Source organism: Aotus nancymaae, unplaced genomic scaffold (genome assembly GCF_030222135.1).
Source record: "Aotus nancymaae isolate 86718 unplaced genomic scaffold, 86718_ANA_hifiasm-v0.15.2.pri h1tg000002l, whole genome shotgun sequence".
In the NCBI taxonomy this organism is placed as follows: domain Eukaryota; kingdom Metazoa; phylum Chordata; class Mammalia; order Primates; family Aotidae; genus Aotus; species Aotus nancymaae.
Window position 1 is genome coordinate 65,132,800 of NW_026988413.1, and position 8,831 is coordinate 65,141,630.

Genomic DNA, 8,831 nt, shown 5'->3' on the forward strand with positions numbered 1-8,831 from the left:
AGAGGGCTTGGATGGAGTGCTGTATCTGAACCAAAGTCCCAGAGGGGGAGATACCCTGGTCCTCTGGTGAGCTGCATGCACCACCTGGGTGGGGCAGTCCCCACCTTGCCTCAACTTGCCCTATTTGGTTTTTAGCCACTGTCCAAACAGACCCACAAGATAAACAGGGTACCTCATTTGGAATTGTGGAAACCACTCAGCTTCTGCGTCTCTCTCACTGGGAGCTTTGTCCAGGAGCTGCTGCTTATTTGACCATCTTGGGACCTCCCCCGGCACTTCAAAAAAAAAGATATACATGTGGCCAAAAATCATATGAAAGATAAGCTCAACATCACTGATCATTAGAAAAATGCCAATCAAATCACAATAAGGTAGCATCTCACACCAATCAGAATGGCTATTGTGGGAGCTAATAATAATAATGATAATAATAATGACTATTGTGGGAGCTAAATGATGAGAACACATGGACACATTGAGGGGAGCAACACACACTGGGGCCTATTGGAAGGTAGAGTGTTGGAGGAGGAAGAAGATCAGGAAAAGTAACGAATGTATGCTAGGCTTAATACCTGAGTGATGAAATAATCTGTACACAAACCCTCATGACTCAAGTTTACCTATGTAACAAACCTGCACATATACCCATGAACTTAAAATAAAAGTTTAAAAAACTTATAAATGTTGCCTTGGAAGGACCATTAAAAATCATTTACACAGTAGCATGAATTGATTTGTTGATTTGCTCTTAACTTGGAAAATAAAGTGTAGTATTTTTGGGAAAATATGAAACAGAATTTGGAGAAAGTGAGCCTTTTTGAAAACAAAGTATGCCTATATCATGATATTTTATTACTTATTTAATGATTTTTCTAGGGTCAATCTTATTTAGTGCCATCGAGGAATCAGCATTATAGCTCTATTTTATAGATTTCTAACTCCATCAGTATCTACATGCCATATTTCATCTGTAAGTTTCTATAAAGTCATCCAGAATTACTAGTGCATTTTCTATCAGTTTGGCTATTGCAGAAGTGCTCAGTTATATGCTATATAATTAATAAAAAAATGCAACATTTGACCTCAAAATATAAAAATAAAATTTAAAGTAACAAAAGAACAAAATATTATTATTATGGTTATGACAGAATGTATATCTGAAAATTCAAAGTAACAGTACAGTTGAGAGAGCCTTGGAGAGAGATGTTGAGAAGAAATGGGTTGAAAGGGTGTCAGCCTTAAAATGCTCATTCTTTGAAAGAAGTGCAGTGATTCTCTCTAGGGGCCATGAAATAATAAATAAAGGTTTGATATTATTTAATGCAACCATTAGAAGATATGCAATATTGATATCAAGTAACCTGCATAGTTTTAAGTGATGGGGAGAGAACAGAAAAAAAGAATAGTATAAATAAAATACATTTTAATCATTAATGGTAATATACCAAAGTCATATACTTTGCTAGGACTGTCATAACAAAGTACCACAAACTGGGCAGCTTAAACAACAGAGGTTTATTCTCTCACTGTTTTGTATTATTATTTTTAAATAAATGTCCAGAATAGGTAAACCTATAGACACAGAAGATACATTAGTGGTTGTTTAGGGCTGGGTGAATGGAGAGGGTTTCTTTTTTTTTTTTTTTTTTTTGAGACAGAGTGTAGTTCTGTCACCTAGGCTGGAGTTTAGTGGCACAATCTCAGCTAACGGCAACCTCCATCTCCCAGGTTATTCAAGCGATTCCCCTGCTTCAGCCTCTGTAGTAGCCAGGACCATTGGCACATGCCACCACACCCAGCTAATTTTTGTATTTGTAGTAGAGACAAAGTTTCACCGTGTTTGCTAGGCTGGTCTCGAACTCCTGACCTCAAGTGATCCACCTGCCTTGTCCTCCCAAAGTGCAGGGATTACAGGTATGAGTCCACATGCCCGACCAAGATGTATTATATTTTTAATACTTTGCTAGATATGATATTGTAATAATTTTTTTGCCTCTATGTGAGTTAATAAAATTGGTCTGCCAGAGACCCTGTCTCAAAAAACAGTTAAAAATAGAAATCTTGAGCCTGGAAAATCTTTAGAAAAAAATAAAATAAAATAAATAGAAATCTAATGTGATAATCTTTTTCTGTTATTTCAAAAGCTTATCCCATTATTTGTTATTGCCTATATAATTAGATTTTTTTTCCCTGTCATTCTATTATCTGCTGTCTATACTGATTTTTCTTTTCATCTCAAACTTTTTTTCTACTCTTTTAAAGGTAGTTGGTTGTGTGCTGTGTGCTTGTAATTTTAGCTACTTGAGAGGCTTAGGAGGGATGATCACTTGAGCCCAGGAATTCAAGTCCAGCCTTGGCAACGTACATAGCAAGATCCCATCCCTTAAAAAAAAAAAAGCTGTTTTTTTTTGTTGTTTTGTTTCATTTTTTTGAGATGGAGTCTCGCTCTGTTGCTTAGGCTGAAATGCAGTGGCAATATCTCGGCTCACTGCAACCTCTGCCTCCCGGGGTCAAGCAATTCCCCTGCCTCAGCCTCCTGAGTAGCTGGGATTACAGGCGACAGACACAATACCCGGCTAATTTTTGTATTTTTAGTAGAGATGGGATTTCACCACGTTGGTCAGGCTGGTCCTCGAACTCCCGATCTCGTGATCCGCCTGCCTTGGCCTCCAAAAGTGCTGGGATTACAGGCGTGAGCCACTGATTCCCACCCAAAAGAGTTGTTAATCTTTCTTTCTTTCTTTTTGAAACAAAGTTTTGCTCTATTTGCCCAGGCTGGAGTGCAATGCTCACTGCAACCTCCACCTCCCCAGTTCAAGCGATTCTCCTTCCTCAGCCTCCAAAGTTGCTGGGACTACAGGCACATACCACCATGACTGGCTAATTTTTGTATTTTTAGTAGAGATGGGGTTTCACTATGTTGGCCAGGGTGGTCTTGAACTCCTGACCTCCACTGATCCACCCGCCTCAGCTTCCCAAAGTGCTGGGATTACCAACATGAGCCACTGCACCTAGCCTGTGTATCCATTTATTGGTGGATGGATGAGTTGTTTCCAATTATTGTGAAGAATTCTTCAATGAACACTTTTGTGTGGTTATATGTGTATTGGTTAGAGTTGTCTAGAGGGACAGAACTAGAGAGATAGAATAGATGTATGTATAAAGGGGAGTTTATTATTTTATTTATTTTTATTTTTTAGTAATTATTATTTTTTGAGATGGAGTCTGGCTCTGTCACCCAGGCTGGAGTACAGTGCAACTCTCCGCCTTCACGGGTTGAAGAGATTTTCCCGCCTCAGCCTCCGGAATAGCTGGGATCCTGGCTAATTTTTTGTAGTTTTAGTAAAGATGGGGTTTCACCATGTTAGCCAGGATGGTCTCAATCTCCTGACGTCATAATCCGTCCACCTGGGCCTCCCAAAGTGCTGGGATTACAGGCGTGAGCCACCGCTCCCGGCTTAAAGGGGAGTTTAATTAAGGAGTGTCGACTCGCACGATCACAGGGTAAGATCCCACAACAGGCCGTCTGCAAGCTGAGGAGCAAAGAAACCAGTCTGAGTCCCAAAGCTAAAGAACTTGGATTCCACTTTCCAACTTGGACCCTGCAGAATGATTCCCGCAAAGAAGGGTGGCGAAAAGAAAAAGCTGTTCTGCCATCAACGAAGTGGTGACCCGGGAATACACCATCGACATTCATAAGGGCAACCATGGAGTGGGCCTCAAGAAGTTTGCCCCTCAGGCCCCTCGGGCACTCAAAGCAATTCGGAAATTTGTCATGAAGGAGATGGGAACTCCGGATGTGCACATTGATACCAGGCTCAACAAAGCTATCTGGGCCAAAGTAATAAGAAACGTCCCATACAGAATCCGTGTGCTGTTATCCAGAAAATGTAATGAAGATAAAAATTCACCAAATAAGCTCTATACTTTGTACTTTGGTTACCTATATACTAGTTACCACTTTCAAAAATCTACAGACAGTCAATGTGGATAAGAATTAATCGCTGATTAGATAAATACATCAAATAAAGTTATAAATTGCCTTAAAAAAAAAAAAAATTTAGATTCCAATGTTCCAGGGTGGGAAGCATCCAGCATGGGAGAAAGTCTAGTCTTCACATTCTTCTGTCTGCTTTTATTTTTTATTTATTTATTTTTATTTTTTTGAGACAGAGTTTTGTCTTGTTGCTCAGGCTGGAGTACAATGGCGCTATCTTGGGTTCACGGCAACCTCTGCCTCCCGGGTTCAAGAGATTCTCCTGTCTCAGTCTCCCGAGTAGCTGGGATTATAGGCATGCGCCACCACACCCAGCTAATATTACATTTTTAGTAGAGACAGGTTTTCACCGTGCTGGTCAGGCTGGTCTCAAACTCCGGACCTCAGGTGATCGGCCTGCCTCAGCCTCTCAAAGTGCAGGGATTACAGGCTCAGCCACCGCGCCCACCTCTTTTTTTTTTTTATTTTTTGAGACAGAGCCTCAGCTCTGATGCCCAGGCTGGAGTGCAGTGACATGACCTCCACTCACTGCAAACTCCACCTCCCAGGTTCAAACCAATTTATGAAATAGCTGGGACAACAGGTGCAGGCCACCACACCAGGCTAATTTTTGTATTTCTAGTAGAGACGGGGTTTCACCATGTTGGCCAGGCTGCTCTTGAACTCCTGACATCAGGTGATCTGCCCAACTCAGCCTCTCAAAATGCTGGGATGACAGGCATGAGCTGTACCTGGCTGTTTCTCTTTTTCTTTCTTTTCTCTCTCTCTCTTCTCTTTTTCTTTCTTTTCTCTCTCTCTCTCTCTATCTCTCTCTCTCTCTTTCTCTCTCTCTCTCTCTCTCTTTTCTTCAGAGATGGTGTCTCACTATATTTCCCAGGCTGGGCTCAAACTCCTGTGCCCAAGTGATTCTCCTGCCTCATCCTCTCAAGTAGCTGGGATTACAGATGCAAACCTCCACATCCGGTTCAATATTTGATGTTTTGATTTTAATCAAAATGTTGCGGGGAGGGGCAGGCACAGTGGCTCATGCCTGGGATATCCAGCACCTTAGGAGGCCAAGACAGGTAGATTGCTTGAGGCCAGGAGTTCGAGACCAGCCTGTCCAACATGGTAAAACACCATCTCTACTAAAAATACAAAAATTAACTGGGTGTGGTGGCAAGTTCCTGTAATCCCAGCTTCTTGAGAGGCTTAGGCATGAGAATTGCTTGAACCCAAGAGGCAGAGGTTGCAGAGAGCCAAGATTGCAACATTGCACTCCTGCCTGGGTGACAAGGCAAGACTGTGTCTCAAAAAAAAAAAAAGTGGGTAGAAGTGAAATGGTATCTCATTGTGGTTTTGATTTGCATTTCCTTGACGGCTAATGATGTTGAACCTGTTGTCATGTTCTTATTGACCACTCTGGTGAAATGTCTATTCGAGCTCTTGCCTGTTGTAGTTGGAGTGTTGGGTTGAGTTATTTATTTATTTATTTATTTATTTACTTATTATTTTTGAGACAGAGTCTTGCTCTGTGGCACAGGCTGGAGCACAGTGGTGGGATCTTGGCTCAGTGCAACCTCTGCCTCCCAGGTTCAAGTGATTCTCCTGCCTCAGTCTCCCAAGTAGCTGGTATTACAGATGCCTGCCACCATACCCAGCTAATTTTTGTATTTCTAGCAGAGAACAGGGTTTCACCACATTGGCCAGACTGGTCTTTAACCCCTGACCTCAGGTGATCCACCCACCTTGGCCTCCCAAAGTGCTAGGATTACAGGTAGGAGCCACCACACCCGGCCACATCCCACTTCTTAATAACAGTTTGAGAACTGATGTACTGATGGGATGAGTATTTCCATATACTTCCCATTTTCTTACTCCTTTGTTTTACCCATGCTCACACAAATCATTCCAACCTTCTTGGCTATTTTTTGTTTTTGCCTAATTTTTTCCTTTGCAAGCAATTCTGGCTACCAACTGTAACTCAAGCTGACTGGAATCCAAGTTTGACCTAGTGACAAGATTTGTCCCAATGTATTCCTTTGGAAGAGATACTGAGGACAGAGGCTAGAGTTCCACCGGGCCAAGATTCAAGCTAGGCTCACTGTCAGGATCCACTACAACAATTCCTTTTCACTTTTATTTATTTATTTTTTCTGAGATGGATTTTCGCTCTTGTTACCCAGGCTGGAGTGCAATGGCGTGATCTCAGCTCACCACAACCTCCACCTCCTGGGTTCAAGAAATTCTCCTGCTTCAGCCTCCTGAGTAGCTGGGACTACAGGCATGCACCACCATGCCCTGCTAATTTTTGTATTTTTAGTAGAGACGTGGTTTCACCATGTTGATCAGGATGTTCTCGATCTCTTGACTTCATGATCCACCCACCTCAGCACCCAAAGTGGTGGGATTATAGGCATGAACCACCGTGCCCGGCCTCCTTTTCACTTTAACTGTTACCTGTTAGTAGGGGCCCTGAGGCTAGAGGCTGTAGGTCAGTCTGGCCAAAATCCAAGATTGACCTAGCATCAGAATCCACTGCAACACTCTACTGAAATTTTTTTTTTTTTTTTTTTGAGATGGAGTTTCGCTCTTGTTACCCAGGCTGGAGTGCAATGGCATGATCTCGGCTCACCGCAACCTCTGCCTCCTGGGTTCAGGCAATTCTCCTGCCTCAGCTTCCCGTGTAGCTGGGATTACAGGCACGCGCTACCATGCCCAGCTAATTTTTTGTATTTTTAGTAGAGATGGGGTTTCACCATGTTGACCAGGATGGTCTTGATCTCTTGACCTCGTGATCCACCCACCTCGGCCTCCCAAAGTACTGGGATTACAGGCGTGAGCCACCGCACCCGGCTGAAATTTTTATTTTAGATTTTACATACAACAATAACCAAGGGATTGTATATTTTGCTTATTTCTTGTTACTTTGCATTTCCTTACGCTTTTATTCTGTAAGCAAAGTTCCTGGAAGTTTGATTCATCATTTTCTTTTTTTGAGACAGAGTCTTGCTCTGTCACCCAGGCTGGACTGTACAACCTTGGCTCACTGCAATCTCCACCTCTGGAATTCAAGCAATTCTCATGCCTCAACCTCCAAGTAGCTGGGACTACAGGTGAGCACCATCACACCTGGTTAATTTTTTGTACTTTTAGTAGACACAGGGTTTCACCATGTTGGCCAGGCTGGTCTCGAATTTCTGACTTCAGATGATTCACCTGCCTTGGCCTCCCAAAGTACTGGGATTACATGCATAGCCTGATTCGTCATTTCTAAATTCCACTGGTAACTTTTCATTTCTGTAAGTGATTGCAGCACAGTTATTTCCATGCCATGAATGCCCCTGTGGCCACCCAGGAATCAAAATTTCATCAACTCAGCTGGGCATTGTGGCTCATGCCTGTAATCCTAGCACTTTGGGAGGGTAAGGTGGGCATATCACCTGAGGTCAGGAGTTCAAGACCAGCCTGGCCAACATGGCAAAACCCCATCTCTACTAAAAATACAAAAATGAGGGGGGCATGATGGTGCACACCTATAATACCAGCCACTGAGGAGGCTGAGGCAGGAGAATTGTTTGAACCTGAAAGGCAGAGGTTGCAGTGATCTGAGATTGAACCACTGCACTCCAGCCTGGGCAACAAAGCAAGACTTCAAAAAAAAAAAAAAGTTTCGCCACCTCCTACCCTCTCATCATTTCTCTTCCCAAACCACGTATTTTAGTAAGTCAAGTCAAGCTAGCACATCCCATTTCTAACACCAACGTGGAGTTAGCTAGTCTGTGAGGTTAAGGGTACAATCCTCCTGACTGCCAAATCTGCCCAAGACTTTTGACCCAACTGCAAGGAGTTAGGGTCCAAATACAAAGTTAGAGGGAAGAGTCCACACAAGACCACCCTCAGTTCTGACACCAGTTGCAAGTTTGAGTGTTTCCCAAAATGACCCTCAGGTTTGACAGTTCACTAAAAAGACTCACAGAACTCATTGAAACCAATTACAATTACAGTCACATTTATTGCAGGGAGAGGATATATTAAAATCAATCGAGGTAGATTGGGCAAGGTGGCTCATGCCTGTAATCCCAGCACTTTAGGAGGCTGAGGCATGTATGTCACTTGAAGTCAAGAGTTCAAAACAGACCAGCCTGGCCAACATAATGAAACCTCATCTCTACTGAAAACACAAAAATTAGCCAGGCATAGCAGCACATGCCTGTAGTCCCAGCTACTTGAGAGGCTGAGGCAGGAGAATCACTTGAATCTGAGAGGTAGAGGTTGTAGTGAGACAAGATCGTGTCACTGCACTCCAGCTTGGGTGACAAGAGTGAGACTCCATCTCAAAAAAAAAAAAAAAAAAAATCAACCAAGGGAAGGCACACATGGGGCAGCATTCCAGAGTGTTCCAAAAGTGAAGCTTCTCTTGCCCTTTGGAAGTGTTATTCTCTTGGCATTGATGTATAACAGTGTGCCCCCAGTACTGCCAAACCAGGAAACTCTCTTTAGCTTCCGTGTCCTTAGATTGTATTGGAGCTTACTGATTGGTTGCCCATGCGATTGAACTCCATTTTCTACCCCTACTCCAAGCCGTCAGAGGTGGGGCTGATACCGCATGGTACAAGGGGTCCACCATGAATAACAAACACTTTTATCACTTGGGAAATGTCAAGGGGTTAGAGGTTACCTCCTAGGAGCCAGAAACAAAGGCCAGACCTCTTTTTGAATGAGTTCAGATTCCTTGGTAAACAGCAATAAAGGGTAGCCTTGGAGGAACAAATTTCCCAAATTTACTACATTCATAATTTTTATCCCAAGTGAATGTTTTTTAATGAATAAATTCATTAATACAATTAAATAA

The 8,831-nt window shown here is 42.7% G+C and overlaps 1 pseudogene; it reads left to right on the top strand.

Annotated features, from left to right (window-relative positions):
• Window positions 1-3,600: 3,600 nt before the first annotated feature.
• LOC105723305 (large ribosomal subunit protein eL31-like) lies at window positions 3,601-4,001 on the top strand (annotated as a pseudogene).
• Window positions 4,002-8,831: the final 4,830 nt, after the last annotated feature.